At 39.4% G+C, this 26,904-nt stretch overlaps 2 long non-coding RNA genes across 3 annotated transcripts in view; both read right to left on the reverse strand.

The window, feature by feature from the left end:
* Window positions 1-6,897: 6,897 nt before the first annotated feature.
* LOC309339950 lies at window positions 6,898-7,572 on the reverse strand. Its single transcript, XR_014155691.1, has 2 exons — window positions 7,444-7,572; window positions 6,898-7,405 (listed from the first exon to the last, which is right to left on the reverse strand). It is a non-coding gene; the product is annotated as an uncharacterized lncRNA (long non-coding RNA).
* Window positions 7,573-9,332: 1,760 nt separating this feature from the next.
* Window positions 9,333-26,904, reverse strand: part of LOC309339877 — a 28,778-nt gene continuing 11,206 nt past the window's right edge. For both annotated transcript variants that reach the window (XR_014155596.1, XR_014155597.1), the window contains 2 exons: window positions 11,817-11,918; window positions 9,333-10,640 (listed from right to left, as the gene is read on the reverse strand). This is a non-coding gene — a long non-coding RNA (uncharacterized lncRNA). The remainder of the gene's footprint in view (window positions 10,641-11,816; window positions 11,919-26,904) is intronic.

Consider the following 26,904-nt stretch of genomic DNA (forward strand, 5'->3'; position numbering starts at 1 on the left):
CTTCTTCCCCAGGGATGCATATTGCAGCATTAGCCCCAGTTCACATGTGCATGTCAACCACTCATTGCATGCAGCATCAAGTGATTATTGCATGTGTGGATGCCAATTAGTCATCACAGACTGGACTTCCATATTGCATGATGCCAACTCAAGCAGAATATTTTTTAGACAGACAATACTGAATGATCAAGTGATGACTCAATGTGATGCTCATGTTTAAGAAGAACCCTTACATATTGCCTCCTGGTTACATTGCATCACCAAAGAATTAATGTGGCATTTCTCTCTGTCTGCCCTGTTTCTAAGATGTGCAGAGAGAGAGAGATTTAGAACTGTGGTGCTGGTGAATTGGGACTTGATTTGAGCAACCCGGGTTCAAATAACCCACAGCCATGGACCTCATTGGGCAACCCTGAGTCGAGCAACAGCTCTCAGCTTCACCTACCTCTCAAGCTTGTTGTGAAGGTAATGTCACTCTGAGATCCTTGGAGGAAGAGGGAATTTCAAATGTAATAAATAAAGTTAAGCGCTAATTTACCAAGGGAACATCAGTCTACTTTCAAATGTAAAATTTGGACTGAAAGCAGCTGCCACAAATTAAATCGCTCTGAAATGAAACCTATTCAATAGCCCTAGTTTGTTTACAGTTGACAGTATTTAAATAATTTCTGCTCATATAAAAATGCACATACGTTTAAAACACAATATCCTGGTATAGGGAGCATTTTAAGGAACATCTGACTAACTTTAATAACAAATATCATTTAAAAAAACACCACACAAATACACACAGGACTTTGGGTTTTTTCCCACATGTTAAAGGCTTTATTGTTAACAATACAATCTACTTTCCTTCTTCTTCACACTATAAGGTCTTTAAACACGTGGAGCAAAAATGCCCACCCACTAAAAGCATTATTTTATTGCAAAACTATTTTCGTGTTCTTTATTTGCATAAGATATTGACTGCCATTTGTACAGACAGGCATAACAATCCACATAAAGTCTCGCAGACACAACTTCAATATAATGAACAAAAAATGGATATCTGAATTGTACACTAGTTCAGTGTCTGCCATTGTGATGAAGGGGGCGGGCTGTATATTGCAGAGACCCCTGAGGCCAAACACATCTCTGCGTACTCCCCAGTGGAGACTTCCTACCACCAACAGAAAGAAACCTGGCTCCCAGCATTCTGTGTGATGTGCTCTGAGTGTGACAAAGAGATATAATGCAGGGAACTAGATCTATTTCAGTGCAAACGGTGGTAGTCCACAGACTGTCACTTTGGTGAATGCAGATATAGCTAGATGTAGTTATTTGGGGTAAACCTTATTGGAATAACTTGCCAAAAGGAAGTAAATAAAGTGTGGCTGTATGTGTGTGTGTGTTTGTGTGAAATATTACCTCATTTTATGTCATTATTTCTCCAAGACTAATTCCAAGTATATTAAACTCATGAAAACAATGTTCCACCCAGTTGACCAATTTAAAGAAGGTCCTGCTGGTACAAAGAAGAGTTAGAGAATATCATTAAACATGACCAGATGAGGCAGCAGGTAGCTGTAGCTTTCCTTAATGAAAATTTAAAGAGAGTACATGAAAATGATATTCCTCCAATCCAAGAGAATACTAAGTTAAGGACATTCAATTACCACCAAGATCCAATTTAGCACTGAAGAAGTATTGTTTGTTGATCAGGATTTATTGCCTGAAGTGAACTGTTAGGCTGCTGACTAGCAATATAATTACTTTTTGCAGCACACCATGGCAGCACTGTTTATATTTATTTAATAGACAAGACAATATGTTCAGTGTGGGGGTTTTTCAGATTGTGCCATAAAGCATCAAAAGCCGAGGATTTTCATAAAATGAATGCGAATATCTTCTTATGTTTACGTCTCACCATTGTGCAAAAAACCCCAGAAAATCAACAGAAGTTGATGGAATGGGAATTTAGCAGCAGTCTAAACAATAAGCTGTTTAAGCAGCAAAAGTGGTCCAAAAGGAATAGCCGGGGCATACAAGAATGGCGCTTTTTATTTTCCTAAAATGGCTTTCTCTGGCAAGGATACATCAGCATGTCATTCACTAATGTATTTTTGGTAATTTAAACCACATCCTAAAAGTGGAACTTTTCAGAAATTGATTTTTAAAGATCCTATATTTAGGATGCTAAGAAGGACGCAAGCAGGTGGGTGCGAAAAAAGGCATTCTATCATATATTGCTGCAGAAGGGAGGGGAAGTGACAACAATATGTGTTTTTATTTTGTACTTCTATGCTCCGAACCACCCTGAGATCTTTGGACAAAGGATGGTGTGCAAATTAATTTTTTAAAAATCAGTAATAATAAAAAATAAAAGTAGCTTATATTTTGTAGGGGCCGTTGTCCACATAAAGTCATAGGTTCTGAATCAGTAGCAAGACACGCTTTGCTTGAAGTAGCTCCAGGCCTCCACCTCCAGCACTTTGAGCAGCAGGATAACAATCAAAGTTGATCAAACTGGACTCAGTGAGCTGTTTCAGTGTAAGGCAAGTTCATGCGCTGAGCATTCCAAATTACTTACGCAAAAGGCACCTCTAACAGAAGGCTGCTCCTGATGGGATGCTCCTGTTCAGTGTTCCAGCCAGCCATACCATCTTTCAGGATCGTAGAATCATGGAAGTGTAGAATTGGAAGGGAATATGAGGGTCATCAAGTCCAACTGCCCTGCAATGCAGGAATATTTTGCCCAATGCAGGGCTCGAAAATTAAGAATCTTGTGCTCTACCAACTGACCTATGCTCAGGTCCGTTTCTCCTCTCCCCTTCCTGCTGGTTTTTTACTCCCCTTCCTGCCCCCCCTCCATCCGCCTTATAGATAGTGCATTCTGTAGCCAATGAGCATGCCCAATCTTCATTGGGCTGCTTTAAGTAGAAGATGCTACTCCCTTATTTATGTCCTCTAAATATTTCTTCTTCTTCTGCAAATCTAGGCGTTCCCCCAATCATTCTGAAACTTACCTGTTGGTTCCCAGGGACTCTGTTTTGGAGACATAGCCATCATAACTCAGCATCTGAATTTGCTGCAAATACACAATGCTTATTCTAAATCCTGCACACACACACACACAAACGTTTGTTCTGGTGCACCTAGTACTTTTTTCGGGGGGGGGACGCAGGAGTACGCATACCCCTAAACATTTTGTGAATCTTTGTACTTTTGTCCATTTACTGTATTTATTTTTCCTGATTTAAACTATAAAATGGTGGTTTTCTTGAGTCAAAATGATAGTATCCCTAAACATTTTTTTGTTTGAAGAAAAAAAAAAGCACTGGATGCAACTGTGGTATTCTCCCCCGTGTGTGTTTCTCCATTCACTTCAGTGAAGCAGTGGACTCCCATCTACTTGTCCCTTTGTGTGGGGCACTCCTCTTGCATTTAATAGAATGAGAAATCTCTTATGGGCAAGGGAGATCCATGTGTATGCATCACAGTCTCCATAACTGATTAATTAGAGGAGACTATTTGGAAACAGCTTTAAGATCAGTGCAGCATCTTTCCCAGGCATAGGCAAACTCGGCCCTCCAGATGTTTTGGGACTACAACTCTCATCATCTCTAGCTAACAGGACCAGTGGTCAGGGATGATGTGAGTTGTAGTCCCAAAACATCTGGAGGGCCAAAGTTTGCCGATGCCTAATCTTTCCTATTAAATGTGTCCAATGCCTAAGATTCAGACTCTGAACAGAGCAGTTAAAAGATCCTTGGATAGTCTACATGCCGGGGCCTCTTGTTTCCTAAAAAGAGTGGCATGTGTTGACCTTTAAGCCTGATGGCTCTAGTCAGAACAACTTTCTGCATGAAATAGCTAAGGAATGCATTTAGTCTGGGCTGTAGTACTGGTTAATAGGGAGCTGCCTTATATTGAATCAGGCCATTGGTCGATATCAGTATTACCTAGACTGATTGGTAACGGGTCTCCAGGTTTTCAAAAACTTCCCCAGTCGTACCTGGAGATGCCAGAGATTGAGCCAGGGATCTTCTGCATTTAGATGAATTTGACATCTGGCTAGGACTCCTCTTTCATACATTTATTGTATTATTATTATTATTATTATTATTATTATTATTATTTAATATAATATATTAATATAATGAATCAATAGATAATATATACCAGTGAATATTTAGATTTTCTAAGTGGTATAAACAAAAATGTTTATAAGAACAATTATAAGCACAATTATTCCTAGAAGAGAATAAGAAGAATTAAAATTCATCATACAAACCTGCTGAAATACCTGCTGAAATAAGAAAGTCTTTGTCAGGCAGCTGAAAATCAGTATTACACTTGTGTCTGCTGCATTATAGCTAAAGAATAAAAACTATTCCCCAGGCTAGCCTTTTTTTAAAAAAAAAAAAAAGCTATGATGCCTACATGGCTAACTGCAATCCTATGCATATTTGCTCAGAAGTAAGCCCCATTGAGCTCAGTGCCACTTACTCCCAGGATTTCTGCCTAAAACATGTTAAACAGGTCAGTAAAACCAATATTGTATCTATGGGTTGATACTGTGTTCCTTGTATCAAGTCAGATTTTCAACTATTTCCTTGTACAACAGAATGCATAGTGGCAACATATATTATCCTTATAAAAGATCGTCCTTTTCATTTGTATACCTAAGCAATTTATTCTTTAACAGCTTTTTTTATTTCAAAGAAATCACTAGCTAATGATATTTCAGAGTTTTTTTTAAAAAAAAATCCACTTATTCACAAGCCTGTCCCTGAGGGAATTGTAGTGTGTTATCAGAAATTTTTTACCAAAGATCATTAACACATATTACAAACCAATTGAAACTGTGTATTTTCTTTGCAGATTACTTTTAACTTTAGAGCTGTTAAAAAGAGAGACATTGAGTGATTTAATTTACTTAACCTGTCTACAAATTGCTGCGATGAGCAATATTCTGATTGCATTATACCACCAAAAAGCACAGATAACTGTTGCTAATAGAGATGGGGGGGGGTCCCGATCATCCCCGATCATCCCAGAGCAGTGAAGATCTTAGCAGAGATTAATGTTTACCTCATTATTTAGAAAATTGCATTGAAAAAGAAGGAGCCTTTATTTGGTTGCTATATCTTAGAGAGAATAATACCACTTTGTCTTTCTTTTAACGGGAGAGTTAAATTCAACAACAGTAATCAGATTAGTATTTCCTTTGAGAATATAGATGTATGTATTTCTTTCCCAACCCCAATATGTTTACTAGGATAAAGAGCTGATACTTGGCATGAGAAACTATTCTTTTTATCTGTTAAGTATCCATAGAACGTTCATTGTGATAGATCACACTTTCTGTCTTTGAAGAACCAATTCTACATAGGTTTGTGTGATAAGGAACCACGGTGTGATTCCTTACTCTATATGGCAGAGAATTCTGTGGTGTATTAGAAGGCGTTAGTTTTCAGTCAGTAATGCCCTGGTGGATCAGAAACACCATCACCATGATGTCTGTGTGTCTGTTTAGGATTCCTTTTCTGAGGGGAGAGAGGAGAATGAAACAGTTCAAAGTCTGATTGATAACAACCTACAGCAGTAGGTTGTATCAGTATCAACCAATGGACACAATGTCGGTTTTAGTAATCTAGTCACAATTTTTCAACATCTATCAAAGGTTTGTTGTTTTTAAATGTGTTAAAATTAAGAGTCTTCTTCTTCTTTGGCGATCCCTCGTAGCTGAGTAAGATTGTCTTCCATAAACACGGTTTTAACAATGAGTCCGTAAGTGACTGTGGAGGCCAATTCTGGATCCATACATCCTTCCACAGTGGAGACATTGGTTTCCAGGTGGGAATTGATCATGGTGTGGATTTGCCAAGCGTGCCTTCCTCTTAGCACATCTCTCCCTTGCGTCCTGAGTTCGAGTGTCTTCAAAGCCCATGACACCTTTAGTAAAGGCTGTTCTCCAAATGGAGCGCTCGCAGGCAAGTGTTTCCCAATTGTTGGTGTTTATACTACATTTTTAAAAATTTGCCTTGAGACAGTCTTTAAACCTCTTTTGTTGACCACCAGCATTACGCTTTCCATTTTTAAGTTCAGAATAGAGTAGTTGCTTTGGAAGACAATAATCAGGCATCCGCACAACATGACCAGTCCAATGAAGCTGATGTTGAAGATCATTGCTTCAATATTGGTGATCTTTGCTTCTTCCAGTACACTAGTATTAGTTAGCCTGTCTTCCTAAGTGATGTGTAAATTTTTTCGGAGACACCATTGATGGACTCTTTTGAGGAGTTGGAGATGGGGTTTATAAGTGGTCCATGATTCACAAGCATAAGTAAGGTTGGTAGTACAACTTTGTAAACAAGCATTTTGGTTTCCCTGTGAACGTTCCGGTTCTCAAACACTCTGCACTTCAATCAGGAGAAAGCCACACCCTACAGGAAGCTATGTTATACCCAGTCAGATTATTTGCCCATCTGACTGGCAGCAGCCTTCCAGAGCCTCAGACACATCATCTACCACTTCATCCATCTAATTAAAGATGTCTCGGCAAGTGAAGGGTGACAACTGGCCACTAAATAAGAAATGATGCAGCTGCAGGAGGAAATGATCGACATACGTTTGCAAAAGGAGCGGGAAACCTGATTTTAAGAAATTGTATCAAATTAAAGTAATTTGGTTTGATTTGTAATAATTTGGAAAAATCATAAAAATAAATATAAAAAATATGTCTGGAATTGACCATGAGACCTTCTGCAAATCAACTCAGTGTTAAAAGGCTGAAGACTAGGCTGAAGACGGACATTAATGGGAAACTTCCCCCACCCCCATTTCTAGTCTTATTAAGGAAATCCAGAACAGCCCCTGAAGACCCACAAGGTTCCTAGAATATGCAGACACCTATTTTGATCAATAAACCCTGCCATTTTAAAATTCTGCCAAGGAATTCATGGGATGCTCATCCAATGTGCAGAAGACGCCAAACTGGGAGGGGTAGCTAATGCTGCAGAAGACAGAATCGGGATTCAAAATGACCTTAGCAGAGTGGAGAACTGGGGAAACTAACAAAATGAATTTCAGCAGGGACATATCTAAGGACCTGCACTTAGGCAGGATGGCTGCACCAATATAAGATGAGAACACTGGCCTTGCCACTGGGACATGTGAAAAGGATCTAGGGGTCTTAGTGGACCACAAGCTTAACAGGAGTCAAAGTTATTCTAGGCTGCATCAACAGAAGTATAATGCCCTGATCAAGGGAAGTAAGAGTCCTGTTGTATTCTGTCTTGGTCAGATCATACCTGGAGAACCATGTCCAGTTCCAAGTGCCACAATTTTTAAAAAAATATGAATAAGCAGAAACATATGCGGAGGAGGGTAACCAAGATGATTAAGGGTCTGGAAACCAAGCCTTGTGGACAACGTTTGAGGGAGTTGGGTATGTTTAGCCTAGAGAAAAGGAGACTGAGAAGATATATGATAGCCATCTTCAGATGTCTAAAGGGTTGTCACATGGAAGGTAGAGCAAGTTTGTTTTATCCTGCTTCGGAAGGTAGGGCCTGAAGCAATGGCTTCAAATTACAAATTACTGTTCGGCAGTGGAATGGACTCCCTTGGAAGATGGTTTTTAAGCAGAGGTTAGATGGTCATCTGTCATGGATGCTTTAGTTGAGATTCCTGAATTGCAGGGCGTTGAATTAGATGACCCTCACGTTGGCTTCCAATGCTACAGTTCTATGATTCTATAGTCACTCTCAAGACAGTTATATAAAATAATGATCTGCAATGGAGCTACAACAACATACAACCAACTGAAGTTCTGACTCCATGTTTTATTTTCACATTTAAAAAAATCACTGCCCAAATCAAGTGCTCATGTCATCACAATCCCATCTTCCACTGTGTGTTGAGATATGATTAATACTCTTTCATAAATCAAGCATAAGTAAGGGGAACAGTAGCAGAAATAATCCTGAAATATAATATGGCTACACAGTTAGTGTGATGCAATTTAGGATGATAATTTATTATTTTGGTAAGCAGCAACATTGCACATGGGCCTTCTGATTCAGTTCCACTGAGCCAAGTTCAACTAATTAGATTCCATGAACAGCGTAGTGTATTACAAAGCCAATAACTGACAGCTGTCAAGGTTCTCACTTTCAAGGTTTATTTTGCAACCTTATTATGCACCACTTGCGCCCGTCTTAATTAAGAATGGGGAAAATGCATATATTGATGCATATATCTTGTTGCTGGCATTGCTTGTATTCTGCACTCTTAATACATTAAGCATCCATGGTCTCTTAAGTCTACCTGTGCAGAGGGATGGCTGTACTGCACTCTTTTCTTGAATGACAGAACGTTTACACATGTTTTTGGGGGGGATTTAAATGATTTGATTCAGGGTATCTGAATCATGACATGGCAACTGTACTCACTAGATCACAAGTTAGAGGATCGTGGGTGAGATGCTCCCAGAAATCTTTGCTGTGTAAAATCATTGTACTTTTTAAAAACAAAAAACAAAAAGACTAAACTCTGCAACAACACTAATCCAGCAATGATGTTTCCATCAGATAGGCTATCAATGTTAATTTAATGAGTATCTAATCTGCATTATTCACAGCTGGGAATTAGTACAGCTTTGGCTTTCATGCTTAAAAGCCGTAAGTGAATCATAGCAACGTAGGAACTTACCTTCTACTGAATCAGGCCATTGTTCCACCTAGTTCAGTAGCTCTCTGGGACAAGGGCTGGAGATGACAGGGGTTGAATCTGAGACTTCTGCATTCCAAGAAGCTTCTTTGCCACTGAGCTACGATGCATTGTTTCAAAGTACAACCAACTAAATGTGCATGCGCACAATCTTATATTCAGCTTGGAATTTCTCTGTTGTAATCATTGTGAGTAGGCAGAAGCAAATCTGTGGCATCTCCTCCTTCGCTCATCATTCTTGCTAAGTTTGTCGACCCCTGTGGATTTGAAATATTGTTTCTTACCTGGTCCACAGTTTCTTTTCTATTGATTCTACTTAATTTTAATTTGATTTATCAGACTTTATATCACTTTATACATTCAAAAGTCTCAGAGAGCCTTACCACCCTGAGACCCCCAGGTATAGGGGGGTATATAAATTAAATAAATAATAATAACACAATATTCAGCTTTTCAGCTGGGGAGTTGTTCTGTTCCAGTTTCACAAATGTGCACAATAGTGTCACACTTTTGTGACAGTCTAAAAATAAGAGACTTACTTGGTAGCCCAATTCATCTAGCACACTAAGGCTGCACTTAACCATGCACACATTTGATTTTGGGGTTTTTTTCAAAAAAAATTATTGATTTTCACAAAATTATAAACACACAAACAGACAAACAGACAAACATAAATCATAACCTTATTAAAACTAATCTTATTAACATTGTTAAGTGACTTCCTCGTATCCCCCTAATTGGATTTCAGTGCGAATCATTTTAACGGTTTTCCAAATCAAAATGCTTATAAACTTAACATTTGATTTTGTTGATATTTATGGGGTGCGTGTTTTTAGTATTATATGGATTTGTTGTTGTTTATTTACTGGTTTTAAACTTACAAAATGTAGAAGTTTATAATTTTTATTTTAAGATATTTCTTTTATACATTTTATATTTCTGCAAGTTGCCTTGGGGCTTTTTGAAAAAGGTGACCAAAAATTTTAAATAACAATAATGTAATCCCCATTGAACACAAGAGGACTTGCACATAGGAATACACTGTAGAAACATGAATTAAGCTTATCCCTGTGTTATGTAATGGAGCTGTTCCAGGTGATTAATGGGTTCTTGCCCTGAAGATTAAAGCATCTTCATACACACAATGAGTGGTATTTAAATACACTTTACTCAGAATGGACCCATTGTAACTAATGAGCCTAACTTAGTCATGTTCAATGAGTCTACTCTGAGTAAAACTTAATTGATTATTCCCCAGTATGTTTGACAGACATGTTGTGAGCACAATTACTCATACGCCTTCTACAAGTCTTTCCATACAATTTTCCAAAACACATTTGGGATATTACTACCCAAAAAAAAAAAGTACTTTATTAAATTGCATAGAAAGAATTCGGGCTGGAAGACTGAAACGCTGGCAGATTGAAATGACAAATATGAAGAAGAAAGACAAGAGTTAGGTAGGAGTTCAGAACTCTTGGCTAAAATTCAGGATTGGCCAATTATTTCCTCTTAATGCTGCATTCCAAAAATACTCAGGCCATAGCCAAAAATGATGCAACTTTGTGACAAGGAGGAGACGACTCATCACACAAGTGTGCCTATGAAAGGCCTTCTGGCTTCCGGCATCTAGTTTCATGCAAACATTTCTTGGATCTACTTAAGACAGATAGTTGGAATCAGTTCTAGGTTTCCCAGAAGGCACAGCTCTTTTGAAAAACGAAGCATACATATTATAGTGGAATTTAAGAATAAATTGCCCAGTTCCAGTTAGACTGAAAGTATATTCTCGATTAAGATTTTAAGAATGCTTAAATGGAAATCATTGTCAATGGGACAGATCATCATTCTAATTACACCACAGGTAGCCTTACTTTGCCCCGTTCTTCTATTTCTGCAAGTCCGTGAAGCTCATTGACACCAGGAACCTAAACATGTAACAACGAAGTAAGTTTTTATTACCTTGGACCACAAGTGTTTCGTTATATTCCTGTACTAGACTGGGCACACACAGACATTTATTTTCAGGTACATGGGTTTACAATTGCAGTCAAAGTCTAGGTATTACTTCTAGGTATGTCATTAGGTGTTATTTGCAACATTGCTGAATGCAATGCCAAGCTAGACATAACACCAAGAAATTATTCCCCTTCTTTGCTTATTTGTTTTCCTGAAAAGGAGTCTTGGGCTGGCTACAGACTAGAATGGAAGAGTTACCAGAGAATAGAAGATGACTGTTTGACTTCCTTCCATCCTGCCATTTTTACCCTCAAAATTGCACACATACAGTTATTTTTCCACATGTGGGGGAAATGACATATTCAAAGCCACAAGAGAATACATAACCTATTTTCACATACATCCATAGGAACAATAATAACTGTTCTTTCTCCCACTGAAGCAAAATGTATCTTTAACAGTGACTCACAAATACATTTTGTAAGCTATTAGAAATTTTAGTATTTATGTCCTGTATTTTGTTTTGCCACTAGTTTCTAATGTTATTGATGTAACCCATCCTTTACCCTTTGGGGACAAGATGGGATATAAATCCAGAAAATTAATTGGTTAGTTAGTTAAGATGTGTATCAAGTTTAGCCACACAATGGCAACAATAAAGTCTGCTTTTTGTTGCCACTTTCATACAAAAGGTTTCATTTGAACTTTCTGGCTTTTGACTCAGCATAAAGTCTTTGGCCCTGTGCAATAAATCATATACTGTACTACTTTCTGGACCTCAGTTACTCTGTACAATGTAAACACCAGTATTCTCCCAGACAATGTTAGACTTAAAAACCTTCATCAACTGCACAGAAGCTTATCTGAACTTCAAGGACACCAGTGATTATCTGGTTATCTGTGTCAGTTTCTTATCAAAGGACCAGTACTTTGGTTTAGCTTTGATGAGTAGAAGTGAATTTCCTTCTAATTTCTTAGTTATGTAACATATTCTGCTCTATAAAGAAAGCTCCCTTAATACATTTAACAGGGTCTTCTACACTTTGCCAAATATTCATATCCCCACATGTTCAGGCAAATTCATCTTTCAAAAACAGAACAACTTTAAAAGAAAACATGTCTTAGAGAATGATCAAGATGCTCACACATAATGGATCCACCAACGAGGTTGTGAATGTTGAATAACTTTGGAACACACAGGACTTCTGAAACTTCAAAGACCCCATGATCAGAAACCTGGAACGAGTCTACAAGGAAACCATAGATCATTAACAGCTTTGATTGGAAGATTTGGGTATTATAGGCAGAACTTATCAATTTTGTAGGTCAAATATCAAACTAAAATGGCCTTGATTTCAGAATTGCCATTCCTCTCCGTCGTGTCTTGTTTTAACCATTTACAAGTGAGAACATTAATATCTGAGAAGCAAAATCACCATTCAATAAACATCCCGAAGTGTTGTGTGCCATATTTCTATTTGGGAGGCAGTAGTTATCTGAGAGCGGCGCTCAGATGCAATCAAGGGGGATCTCAGCTTCACTGAGCTCTCACATGACAGCTTGGATCATTTCGGATCCCTTCCAGCAGAGACAAAACAGCATCAAAAGCAGGAAGGCTTTTTCCCACCCTCTTATTTCCAGGGATGAAAACACAATATCATTAGTCAAATTTACTCTGAACTTCTGCCTCCTCATGTTGATTTGTACTCAGGTTGAGTAAACATATATTTTCATCATGGTAAATAATGTAAAAAGCCTGTCAGTAACTTAATTGCTTAACGCCTGTCAGTAACTTAATTGCTTAACGAATACTGCATTGTAGGGTGTAACCACTTTTTTTTAACTATAGTGCCGAAGTGAAGAGTCTTTATATATATATATATATATATATATATATATATATATATATATATATATTATATATATATATATATATATATATATATATATATATATATATATATGAAAGAAAAGAAAAACACCCATTATATCTTGGCAATAAAGAAATCTGTTTCTTGTGGAAACTTTCGTTATTAGAAAATGTCAATCGAGTCTTCCCTCCCAGTTTTTGAAAAGCAAAAAAGAAAAGCCATCAAACAATTCCAAAGACAGACAAACATGAATTCTTTTTGTTGGTTGAAGATACTTTCGCTCATACTTATGCATTTTTGGAAAATTCAGTCTATGACAAGTGATGACTCCATAATAGGAACGAAGGGCATATGATAGGCTTGGAAGCCCTGACAGTAAAAACAGCAGGTGGCCTCAAAAAGTAAGAAACAGATTTTCATCTGCAGAAGGAAGTATTTTGCATTGCATGTACAAAGAATCTCCAGATATACCTGTAAAGATGACTTTTTTTGGCGGTGGGGGTAGTCCTTGCACATGTAAGGACTTGACTTGGGAAAGCCTTGAAGGGAAAGTTTTCTTCTTCAACATATATTCTTGTTACTGGTGAAAAAACTGTGAGAGGCAGGACTGCATGCAATTCAAGTTGTTTCTGTTCTGAGGCAAAAAACCCCGTCTATAGTGGTACCTCGGGTTAAATACTTAATTCGTTCTGGAGGTCCATACTTAACCTGAAACTGTTCATAACCTGAAGCACCACTTTAGCTCATGGGGCCTCCTGCTGCCGCTACACCGCCGCTGCATGATTTCTGTTCTCATCCTGAAGCAAAGTTCTTAACCTGAAGCACTATTTCTGGGTTAGCAGCGTCTGTAACCTGAAGCATATGTAACCTGAAGCATATGTAACCCGAGGTACCACTGTAATCGGATAAGAACCTAAACTACTGAGACAAAAAAAAGTGGAAGAGAGATTGTGGCCCAGCGGCAGACAACGTATGGCACATACAGAACATATCAGATTCATTTCCTGGCTTCCTTTGATTTAAAAGGTATCTCAGGTAAGAGGGCAGGGGGTGTGGGTAGCTGGAAAGCTAAATTGTGACATGATTTGTGTCTCCAATCGCCCTGGGACAAAATCTAAGAAGAGTGGATCCTTTGGGCATCTAAGCAAAAAGTTTCATGCAACCTCCGCAAGGTGATGATCCAAAGAATATGGGGACAAAAAGCAAATCTGCAGGGATCTTCAGGGAGAAAAATAGGCAAGAGGACAGGAGAAAACAGCTGCCTGGAGCCTTGAGAAGTTACTGCTAGCCAAATTCAACATGCCTGGGCTACATGGAATAGTGACCTGACTTGTACTAAGGACAGATGTTCATGTGGTACAAGAGGTCAGCTACCTTTAAAATCTGTAGGTACTGATATTAGTTCTCGCAACTACAAATATCAGGATATGTATTATTGGCTCAATAAACCCTTGTAAGATAGGCATGTATAGATTAAACTACCAATCATTATTCCTGTTTATCACAGCATTCATTCACTATGACTGCCCAACATCATTTCCAATTCAAATGGCATTTATTACCTACCCACCAGAGCCAGAGCAATGCTTTACAACAGTGTGAAATTCAGCATATATATATATATATATATATATATATATATATATATATATATCTCAAATTTTAATTTTAATTTGTTTTAATTTCACTTGGCATATGAGGTGGCACCACTTTAAGCCATAGTTCCCTAATAAATAAACCTAAATGAAATAAGTGTATCCTCACACAGAGAAGGAAATGGACCCATCCTAACTTTCTCCCTGACATGTTAGTTATCTATTTGCATTGACTGCTTCTCTTAATGCAAGTTCCCTCCAGCATTTTGAGGAGGTACAGTCAATGCAGATTTAATCTCTCGGGTGAAAGTAAATGTTAAGTGGGAGAGATCCCTGACTGGAGACCTTGCTTTCCTTAAATGAAATGCAGTCACAGTGGATGGCCAATTTGATCAAAACAGCAGCAGGGTAACGGGATGTCTAACCTTTTCCCCTGCATTGTTTTCCCCATCAAAATCTCTGTCTCTTTTATACACATAGCTGCTACCTCCCCAAGTTCTTTCCTCACAACAGAGAGAGGCATTTTGATCAGGAAAATTGTACATGAAAAGGGGTTAAAATCCCTCTCTCTCTCTCAAACTATATGAAAATAATGTATAGATGGTATGTTACACCAGTAGAGATGGCAAAAATGTATAAAACTGGGTCAAATACATGTTGGAAATGTAAAGAAAAAGAAGGTACTTTGTATCATATGTGGTGGGAATGTAGAGAAGTTTAAGAATTTTGGGAGATGATATATAATGAGTTGAAAAAGATGTTTAAAATGACATTTGGGGGGGGACCAGAAGCATTTTCGTTAGGGATTTTAGGACAAGATCTGCCAAGAAAAACAAAGAACTTATTTATGTATGCTACAACAGCGGCAATAGTCTTGTTAGCATGAAGATGGAAGAATGAGGAAATCCCAACAAAAGAACAATGGCAAAAAAAACTGATGAGCTATGCGGAATTGGCAAAGCTGACATGCAAACTACGTGAGAAGGATAACAGTGACTTCAAGGAAGAATGGGAACTTCTTACAAATTATTTTAAAAGACAACAAAATGATTTGGATTCCTTGGCAGGTTTTGAATAAACATCCACAAATTTATTAGTAGAACATACGGTGGATAAGGCAACGATATGTACAATTCTATAATATGCAGAGAAAATTATGTATAAACAAATCAGAGGAGTTGAGGGAAGTCTCTGGGGGGTGGGAGAGGGGGGAGGGGAGGGAATAAAAAGAGGGGGGATGTAATTGGTGATGTTGATTGATAATTTGTGTTGTTAAAAGTTTTCAATAAAAATATTTTTTTAAAAAACCTCTCTCTCTCTCTCTCTCTCTCTCTCTCACACACACACACACACACACACACACACACCTATCAAGCTGCAACAATAAGAAGCTGCATAGTTTTTTAAGGAAGGAAGGGCAGGCAAGTGTGGGTGCAATAGGTAGTTTCACCATCTGTAAGGACTAGGCCATAGCATCCCTCTCTTAAAGCAATAGCATTACTTCCCAGCAGTCTTCAAATATAGATGTTCTTGCCTCATTTCACAGCATTTCTACCAAAATTCTGCATCCAAAATAAAATATAAAACCCAATAAATCCTACAAAGAGAAACTACAATTTTTCAAACTGGAACAGACTGGGCAAATGCTAGACCCTTCACTCTACTTTTCAGAATTTGGAATTTGGTGTTCTCACCTACTAGAATGAGTTGGAATTTAAGGGAAGGAATCTGAGTGGAAAAGGTCTATAAACACAGGGATCCCTGAACTGATGGCTTTGGTTAAGAGCCCTGCTGGGTTACAAAGCTGCACCCACAACTTATGGAAGATCTTTCACAGTAGTATGGCAGTGGTACTGCTAGCTATGTATGTCTTCTATCCAATGTAAATTAAAAATAAAAATTGTGGTCTCTTCCAATAATTGTTGCCCTGGATTTATTTGTGCACTGTCAACATTGGTATGTATAAATTAAAGGTTCAAGAATCAGGCTAATGGCTAATGGTTCTGGATAAGATATCTGACTTGGACTAATGGAAGTTGCAGTCCAAAGCATACTGAGGGCACCAAATTGGGAAAGGCTGTTCTTGCCACTGGGCTTTGCTTCAGATCTATGAAAACCTGTCAGTGGAATGAACAGGTTTAACTTGAAATCCACAGAGTAACATCCAGACCTACACCTGTACATTGCATGCTCTCCATCCACACACTATACAAATTAGCTTGTTATTACATGGAAGCAAGCCCTATTTACCTCCACGGAACATTCATCTGAGCAAAGTGTTTACAGCGCCAGCTTTCTTTCTCCCTTGCCCACTCTAAACCCAGATTTATGTTTGCATATTTCACACACACACACAAAGATGCTCTTTGTGTGCCATTCTGCACGTGCGTAAATTGGGTGCGCATCTTTTGTAAGCTTCTAATGCAAGCATCGAACACAAAATGAAAAGCCTTTGGCAACTATTCCCTGGAGAGGAACCACAGAAATAAATTATTAAAAATCCATCCATGTTTAAGCAGCACAGGGAAGTGAGGAAACACACAATGCTTTAGGCTGATTTTTGCTTTCATTATTTTAGCGCCCAGATGATGGGTTTTAAAAAGTATACTAGATCTCATTAGCTATTAAGTCAGATTCATTTGGGTGCCCACAAATCCAAATAAGCTATGATGCAATAGGCTTAACAGAGGCATATATGGACAGAAAAAAATATGTGTTAAACTACAAATTTCCTGTCTCAATCTGCTGTTACTAATTAAAATATGATTTCCCATTTATTTATTTCAAGTACTACATGACTTTAGGGGAATGTGATGAGGTAAGGACCTTTTTTAAAAATAAAAAAGGGAAGAAAAAGGAGTCATATATATCAGCTGGCTACATTTATATCCCACCTTTCCATCCAAAATGCAGCTAACAACAATAAAATCTACAATTAAATACATTAAAAAACAGATTGCTTTGTCATCATGCTCTGCTGCTAAATTTAACTGATCATCTGTATTACAATTCCTGCCCTCCATTCCTTCCTTTGGGGTGTTGGTAGTGCTTCAATCTGAGCACGTGAAAGTGAGCACAACGTAACCTTCCTTGCAAACAACAGCAATCTCTACCTACTGGCATTGCAAGAGCGAAGTTTAGCCCTCCCAGACAACTTCTTTCCATACAAATGAACAGAGTGTTGAACTGCAAGATAATACAGCAACAGCAACTACGGTACTCTCCTGAAAGGATGCTCCATCCTCCACTCACAGGCAGTGGCATAGCACTGGTTGTCAGCACCCGGGGCTGCATGGAGGGGTGGAAGTGAGGGAGGGACGTCATTCCATGGAGGGTGAGGTCACATCCTGGTTTGCATGGGGATGCTGTTTTCAACAGAGCCCAGGAACAGAATCGTGCAGCTGTACTGTGACAGCACTGGGAGTTGAAATTTTGTGCCCCAACAATTTTGCGCCCAGGGCAACTATCTGTGTGGGCCCCATACACACTACACCACTGCTCACAGGGAGCCTATGGAGTTGCTATGTGTCCCACAGCAGAGATCACTATAATATACAGGTCTTCTTTCAACACATGACTGCTGAACATAGCAAAATGTGACACACACTTAGACACACCGTCTGTTATTTACTAATGATAAAGCAACCCTGACTGGATGGGGGCTTGGGGGACTTAACAGGGCTGTTTCATGACCCATCGCCACAGGTTTAAAACTTACGGCGAATGTTCCACCCTACCTATGTGCATGCAACATTTCTTGAGCAGTGACTTCATAGTTGGAAGTTACAGTAAAGGCCATTGCACACAGCCCATCTGCTCTGTGTGTGTGCCTGTGCGCGCGCACACATGTGCATGTGCACATGTTTTTTAAATGAGTAGAATGATTCCAGCTCATCCTACCCAGCTGGCGCATGTGGAACTTGGAATTCTGCGTGCCACCCTTGGTGTGCTTTGGGTGTGATGATCAGTAGTCCTCCAATTTCTGCTTGTACAGAGTGGGTTGGAAAGCATTCACACATGAGGAAGAGGAGCTAAGGAAAACTGCCACAGAGCAAAATGTCCTGTATCTAATATCACTTTCTTATGAACCGCCGTCACCACCAAGGGAGATTCTGCTGGACGGGAGACTCATTGCACCACTGACCACTCGCAGATGCCACACGCCAAAAGCAGGAGCGATGGCCCAGGAAGTACACAATATCCCCCCCCCCAAGCAGAGATATTTTCCCCCACATGAATTCGGAGCCACAGTATCAGTTTCCTTTGTTATTCCTGCTAAGCCACCTGAGCCAGCAGCATTAACATCCAGAACCTGTGAGTTACAGATCTCCAAATGTCATGATTCAGAGCGCTTAACAGCCACATCTGGAAGTGTCCGCAATGTTTCTGTAATATTTCATCTAAATCTGCCATTTAAATCCACTGCTTTTTCGCCCTATCCTCAATGGAGATGGGGAACGTTTTTCTGTCTCCCCTTTGTGACACCTTTTTAAGTATTTCAAAAGGTGTCAACATAAACTCCTTTAATCATCATCCTTTCGTTCTTTCCCCCATGCTAAACATACCAATTCCTTCAACTTTCTTTTCTATTTCACTACCCTCACAGACCTTTTATCATGTTTGTGATCCTTCTCTGAATATTATTCCATTTTTCATCATTGTTTTTGAACTGTTGTGCAGAGAGATGAATATATTACACGATGCCAGGGACTACCAGCCGTGCTTGCATCTTAAGAACTCTTCCTGAGCCCTGGACTTACACTTCCCAGGACTAAAATTGACCTTTAATACAAACCTCCCCATAACCTGTTTGGGATGCTGGAAACATTTGAAGCAATAAGTAGAGGGTTCCTCTGAGCCTCTGCAGACTGCACTTTCCTCACCACTCAGTTAAATGCAGCCACAATGATTTTATAAACAGTGCTATATTTTTAACATATGCACTGTAGCTGCTATCATATAACTATAATACACCCTATTTGCCGAAGAATTGATGCTTTTGAATTATGGGCTGGAGGAGACTCTTGAGAGTCCCATGGACTGCAAGAAGATCAAACCTCTCCATTCTTAAGGAAATCAGCCCTGAGTGCTCACTGCAAGGACAGATCCTGAAGCTGAGGCTCCAATACTTTGGCCACCTCATGAGAAGAGAAGACTCCCTGGAAAAGACCCTGATGTTGGGAAAGATGGAGGGCACAAGGAGAAGGGGACGGCAGAGGACGAGAAGGTTGGACGGTGTTCTCGAAGCTATCAGCATGAGTTTGACCAAACCGCGGGAGGCAGTGGAAGACAGGAGTGCCTGGCGTGCTCTGGTCCATGGGGTCATGAAGAGTCGGACACGACTAAATGACTAAAAAACAACAACAATACACCCTAAGCATCAAAAACAGTATTTTGAACTGTGCTCAGAATAAACAGCCAGTTTATAATCTTGGCAAGGTATGTTTCAGTCTGCCTGCTCCAAGGGTGGGCTGATGTGCATAGCTAGATGCTTATGTAGATAGAAATATGATTTTAAAAGTCCGATAGATTAAGAAATTGGCACCATACTTACACAAGCAGCTCCCCCAAATATTTTTCTGACAGAGTTTATTCACTCTTGTTTTCATTGTAGTTTTATGTTTGGCTTGCAAACTGGAAAAGTGTATCTTATTAAACACAAGACATGGTTCCGCCTATGTTAATAAATAAATAAATATTGGTTGAAAACCAAATGAAAAATCCTGATTTCCCCTGTTTATGGTGATCAAATGAGTCTTTCATATTGCATCTTATACATTTTTCGCATTGTGAAAGCAAGTTACAGATACCACAACTTAGTAAGTAATCAAAGACTTACTTCATATTTATTTTATCAAAAAAAAAAAGTCATGCCACTTATCTTGTATTAACAGTTCTCTTAGGTAGCGTAAGCTTACTTAATTACTACTGAAGAAGATTATGGATGAAATAAAGAAAAGATTTTCTCTTTTACCCCTCCCCCTAAAAAACAAAACAAAGGACAAACCTGCACACCCTTCCAACAGAAAACAGAACGTTCTGATCCCTTTTGCACATGCAAAAATGGAATAGTTAATTTTGCAAATTTGATAGGAACTGATTACCTGGAATTACTCTAAGTATCCATTTCAGGCCCTAAAAAGGGAATTCTTTGGGGTGGGGAGCTTAGGACTGAAAAGAAATGCTGGAGTCTTATTATTCCTTAAAATCAGCTATGCACGCACAACATCATTAACAAGTGTACAAAGTATGCATGCATGTATTTCGACTGATGTGATAGACAATAGTAGTTGTGGCCTGTCATACCATCCGTCTGCATATTAAACAGTCCCCAAGTACACATTGACACAGCAGACCTTAATAGCTTGGAAGCCGTAACAATCTATTGAGTCAATAATTGGCATGTTAAAGAGCATCTTGTACCCCATCAGTGTTTTAGCTAATTTGCTTATCTATCTATCTCCTCACCTACCTAAATACATCGTATAGCTAATTTAGAGCTTATACTTCAGCTTTATCCTTTTACACGTTGCACTTTTTGCCTTCGTGGAATATTTCTGAATAACAAGAGTACGCTGCATGAGGATTTATATAAAAAAGGGGGGCTGTTCTAACAACTTATATCACACCTACCTTGCTAGTAGTCACATTTGAGCTTTGTCTAGGCATGCATCCAGGCCATTTCTATTTTGTAGGTGGGATTCAGTTGCATACAAGAAAATTCAGGTTGCGCCGTTAAAATGGATTTGGTGTTCTTGCACAACATAGCTGCTTCCCCCACAAAAAAAAAAAAAAACACACAACCTGATGTTTTACAGAAATTAAAATAATGGGGAAATGCACTGGAAAGTGTGAGGAAATAGTTGCATGGTGTGACATGGTATAATCTCTGTGTAAGCAAATCAGAGTTGATGCTTAATAAACAGCCAACATCATACAGCCTTTCTGCAAACTTTGTGCAAAGAAAAACCAAGATGAATTCTCAATAAACAGGTTGTATGGAAACGGGCAAGGAAAAGGTTTCCTTTTATCATTTTCCTCACAGCTGGGCACTTGGCCTGATCTAAATCTCTGGAAATCAATAAGACATATCCTGTTCACATACATAGAAAGCAAATGTGCTGCAGTGGCTACATGTATTGATTTAGCAGGTGGCAACCTCATTCAGACCCCAGATCAACCATGAAACTTGATCTGTAGCCTTTTGCAAGTCCTTTCTCAGCCTAACCTACGGAAATGAGCAGCCTAACCTACCTCACAGGCTTAGTGTAAAGCAGAAATGAGCTCTTGGAGGAAAGGAAGGATGCAATTGGGTAAATGAAGCTCGTCTTGGATCAGTCTTGGAGGACTGTGGCTCGCTAATTATTAAATATACATCCCGATAAGAAGGTTAAGCAAATGAATTTTGTTTATCTTTTCTGAATATAACAAACAAGAGCTAAGCTATTTCTGCAATATTCAAATGTACAGTAAGGGGAAATAGCAGTATGATTTAAAAGGAAAGATAAATTAAATAGAGAAACTATATAGCATTAATATTAAAAAGAAAGCGTGTCATTCCCCAACACTGCACCATGTTCAAACTAGCACTTATTGTAATCACAAAACATATATATCCTGCTTGCCGGTTGTAGAAGAACACACACACACCTTTCTCCTTTGCATTGCTTGTAATAAGAGCAGCAATAATATGGGTACTGCACAAATAGACACTATCACTTTTCACACATACATTTCAAATTGCTTTTTTAGGTGCATAGTCAACCCTATTATGCACATTTTGCCAACAGGAAAATAATAATAATCTCGGATACATTTTGTGACTTGTCTGGAGCTGGGAGAAGTGTTATAAGGATCCTTCATATCTTGCTTGTGTTGATTTATACTTTGTGTGTGTGTGCAAAACGTTTATGTACATTTTCCCCAATTTACACCACCCTTTGTGAGGAAAGAATCAGATGTAAATGCTTAAATCTTTCCCAAAAAAAGTAGTAGTTCACATCTTCCTCTCTCTCTCTCTCTTTCTCTCTCTCTCTTTCTTTCTCTCTCTCTCTGTCTCTCTCATTAAAAGTAAAGGTAAAGGTACCCCTGGCCATTAGGTCCAGTCGCGGACCGACTCTGGGGTTGCACGCTCATCTCGCTCTATAGGCCGAGGAGCCGGCATTTGTCCGCAGACAGCTTCCGGGTCATGTGGCCAGCATGACTAAGCCACTTCTGGCGAACCAGAGCAGCGCACGGAAATGCTGTTTACCTTCCAGCCAGAGTGGTACCTATTTATCTACTTGCACTTGACGTGCTTTCGAACTGCTAGGTGGGCAGGAGCTGGGACTGAACAATGGGAGCTTGCCCCGTCGTGGGGATTCAAACCACCAACATTCTGATTGGCAAGCCCTAGGCTCTGTGGTTTAACCCACAGCACCACCCACATCCCATTCGCTCTCATTAAAGCTACCCACAAAAACTTTGCCCAGACATGAACTTTGCCAATACTCCAACTTTCCTGCTGTGTTTTTGGGCACAGTTGACTCTCCAAGTTTGTAATTTTGTCTGTTTTGCAAACTCCTGTCTTGAATCTCTTCACTGGACCCTCCACCTTAGCCTCCTTTGCTCATCATAGTTTGTTAACCTAGCAGCAGAGATGGCAATAGGATTATCTTGGTATTTAGCTCTGGGCAAGGGTGACCTCAGAAGCCTGGGCAGGTTGGAAGTAGCAAGTGTTTTTAACCTGGCTGATGTCCTGCCTGAAATGAGAACATACTCCAGGGTCTCTTGGCCACAACATAGGACTCTCTTCCTCTTCCTCTTCCTCTCTCTCTCCCTCCCAGTGGCTTAGTCAGGTTATAGACAGCTTGCAAAGATGGTGACACTCTTGGCCAACTGGGTGCCGGTCAGTGTTGAGCAAGAATCCTGCTACATCTTGCTACTGCCAGTAATTTTCCTCCAGGCCCAGATATTGAACTCTAGCATGGCATGTGTAAATGACTGCTATTGTGCTGAACAGAAGATGACCACATTCTCAAGAATAATGATAGTTGTTTGGCGAAGGAGTGTAAAACTCACTCTAACCTAAGGGATGAGTTGACTCAGGATTACTGCATTCATAACCCACCACCCATACTTGGACATCTGCCATTATTTTACTTATTTAAGTTTGTTCATATTTCTGTACATTTGTACAACCTCATCCTACTTGCCCTGGGAAGACAGTGGCTTGCGGTACATTTTAAATGAAACAATAGCCAGTCTGCGGGATGTTGAGTGTGCATTTAAATGCAGGAGAAAAGTAGTATACATGGGAGACAGCCTGGGGTGGAGGGCTACAAGGCCAATTTGTCCTTGTTGTGTCAGAAGCTGATGGGGATTCATGCAATCTACTTTTCCATGGAGGAATGCTTGCAGTTCTATTTTTCTACAGGGCTTCATCATACCTTTGATATTGCAAACTAAGCACAGGCCATACCTATGAATGCAAAAAAAAAGCATTAAAAATTAACACATTGTCTGCTTAATCTACCCTGTGCTTTATATGCCCAAAATACCAGAGAGAAAGAATTCAGTGCATCCATAATGCAAAAAAAAAAAAAATACTCCTTTTTCCCATTTACCCATTGGGCTAAGTCTGAACTTCACTCATCAGTGAAGCAATATATGGCAGAAGCTTCCTGTACGAAGGAGGCAGGCAGGCGGAGGGTGTTTCAATTAAGGGCCAAACTAGGCATGGAGCAGAAGGCACATGATTTGGTTCTCCCATGGTTTGTTTCTTTAAGGGCCTTTTGGATCTTTAATTCAGCCTCTGGTACTGCCAGCTAGGACTGGGAAACGCTTATGTCTGAGACTCTGTAAGTCAATATAGACAATACTGAGCCACATAGAACCATGTTGTGACTAGGAATAAGGCAGCTTACTGTACCTATGTTTTTAAAATGTAATAGAAGTTGCTGGGGGGGATGGGGGGCTGAATCCAATCAGGTCTATGACATGCCTGTGCTATTAAAAAAAAATCATTCAGAAAGCATTCACAAAACAATTATTCTCACTTATTTGTGCCATTTTGTCCAATAAACACCCTCTGCTTCCAAGCTGTTTGCCCCAATGAGAGAAACTTGGGTGTGCTCATGTGGTCCAAAAGGCAGATCAAGAATGCAACCAAGTTTTATGTTTTATGGATAGCTATGCCCATTGATAATATATGTGAAGGCAACTAGATTATGGTACCTGCCACCAGTTCCCCCCCAAAAAAACCTTTCTGAAATGTTATTGTCTGCCATTAACATCAATAATCCCAGCTGTAGTAATATTATGGCAACTCCCCACCAACCAAATTAAGGGGAAGCTAAGTATAATGATTTTTTTTCACTGCTGCTTTTGAGATTGATCGTGTGAGATATCAAAAGTCAAAGTTCTTCAGACAGCTATTAATATGAAAATTGGCGCTGCATATATTATGGTAAAGATGACAGATTATTTCTGGTCGGTATCTCTAATGCTATAATACCTGGTCAGTATTTAACCCGGTCAGGGGGCGTTCCTCTGGCTCACAGGCCCAACTAGACCCAGAAGGGATCCTAATTTGGCCAAAGGTCATTATTCCCCAGCTGCCCTACATGTGACATTATATGACCCCAGGTAGAGTGGGTATAGCCACTGCTCCAAAGGAGCAATCAAGAGCCTTAAATGCTCCTCTGCAAGTGGGATTTACATCTAGGGCTTTTTCAGATGGTGCCCAATGCAAGTCTTGCTGGGACTGGCACCACTCAGAAGCTCAACTTGGAGCTGATCACTTCAAAGGCCCTTTTCCTTTTCAGTCTATCTTGAATTCAAGCAGGTCTGCAAATGGCAAAGTTCCACTGCAATCATGATGCTGCCAAGTGATTGACAGGTACAGGTGCCCCCACCCAGCTGTGTAAGTGGCCCATGGAGCTGGGTAAAATCAGCATCCAAACTGCTGCCTCAATCCTGTTCCCATCATCTAAAGGTAAAGGCAAACAGTTATGTCTGCAGTTATCAGGCACAAGTGTCAAGGGCATGCAGTCTCCCATACTTTCTCCTCTGGCTTGACGAAGAGAAGATCAGATGCTTTTACTTCTTCTTTTTTTAAAAAAAAAAATATAATAATAATGGAGTATTATGTTTAAATACAGGCCTTTTGTTTAAACTTAACTATTGTTTAGGGAAACAAGTCAGCACCAGCAACCAAGGTTTGAAGTTAGCTTAAATTTGTACAGCTTTTGGACTTCGTGGCTATGTTTGCACATAGCACTAAACCATGATATAGTGCAGAGGTGGGTACCGTAACTTAGAATCATAGAATTTTAGAGTTGGGAGAGACCACTTGAGGCCTTTGGGACTTCAACTGGTTGCTCTTCCCTAGTTTAAGGTTACACACACAAACATGAAGCAGATGATGTGAGTCTCAGGCTCGTGAACTATCCTCTCCCCTTTCCTTCTCCCACAAAGCTGAGAGAAGGCTTTTGACAGAATTCATTTCACAATCCAAAAAAACACACACCCTGATTTGTCATTGCCTATGAACCAGCGATGGTGGTTTAAAACAAATTCTGATTAATTAAATAAGCCAGACAGCCAGAAATCTCTGTTTGTTCTGATCTCTGGTTCAGGCATAATGACAAGCCAGCTTTCATGGAAAGTGAAACGAACTCTTTCCTTCCTGCTCATGTTTAGTGTCACATGAGAAGTGGGGCAACAAGTAACTGTGGTTAGTTGAAAATGGAAACAAAAGCTTCTGATCTCCTCACAGCCACATAAGAGGAGGACAGAAAGAGCCTGATGTTTATGTATGCAATGCTAAACCTCAATTCAGTGAGACATCTAAACAGAGCCATTACTAAATGTGCTAAGAGTAGTTTCAACACACATTCCATTCATTCTGAGGCTCCCACCCCCAAGGAAAGACAATGTGTGCTCATACCACTTCTAACATGCTGGGAAGGTCTGTTCTCCCACTAATCTAGACTAAATTGGCAAATTTCTCAATTTCTCTTTCTGAAAAATGGAAATTCAAAATTACCTTACCCACGAAACTGTTGAGGATGGAAATGATAAAGAATACGAAATACTTTGCAATTAAAAGGGCTCAATGAATTCATAACTTGGATTCAACAACAAAAATATCATTCGCTGTAAGAATTAAATGTGAGTTTTGGACCATGGCATAGCTATATGCTCTACAGAAATCTTAACCAGACCTTTCTCTTTTGTAAAAAAATATTGTTTATTGGTCTGCATTGTTTTCCATATCATGCTAAAACAGCTTTCATATTTCACCCTTCATTACAGTTTTCCATTGCATGTATTAGATAAGGCAAGGACAATTTTTGCTGCTGTTTATCTGTCGTTCTATCTATCTATCCATCCATCCATGATCCAACTGTCCATTCTGTACTAATAATCATGGTCACTGCACTTCCAGTCTGCTTCACAGGGTGATGAAAATGAGTTCTCTAGCATTACTGTAAAACGTACGTTTTTAAGTGGGTTAATAAGGACCGGGAGACAGTTTCAACCAGCAGGTTATTTGCCTTCAATAAATTGATTCCTTCTTCCTTTACACACCCTGTGCATTGGGCGAGTGTAATTGAAGGCAGCCCAGGCTGGCTGACATCTGTTTCGTTACTAGATATACATTTGCCAAGAAGCTGGACAGCAATATCCATTTGGTATTCACAGAAAGTACTTGCAGAACAATAATGACAATAATTGCCTCTGATTCTTGTGTTTACAACATTGCCAAAGAATCATTAGGGCCT

This window comes from Podarcis erhardii (assembly GCF_964252035.2).
Source record: "Podarcis erhardii genome assembly, chromosome: 4".
NCBI classification, from domain to species: Eukaryota; Metazoa; Chordata; class Lepidosauria; order Squamata; family Lacertidae; genus Podarcis; species Podarcis erhardii.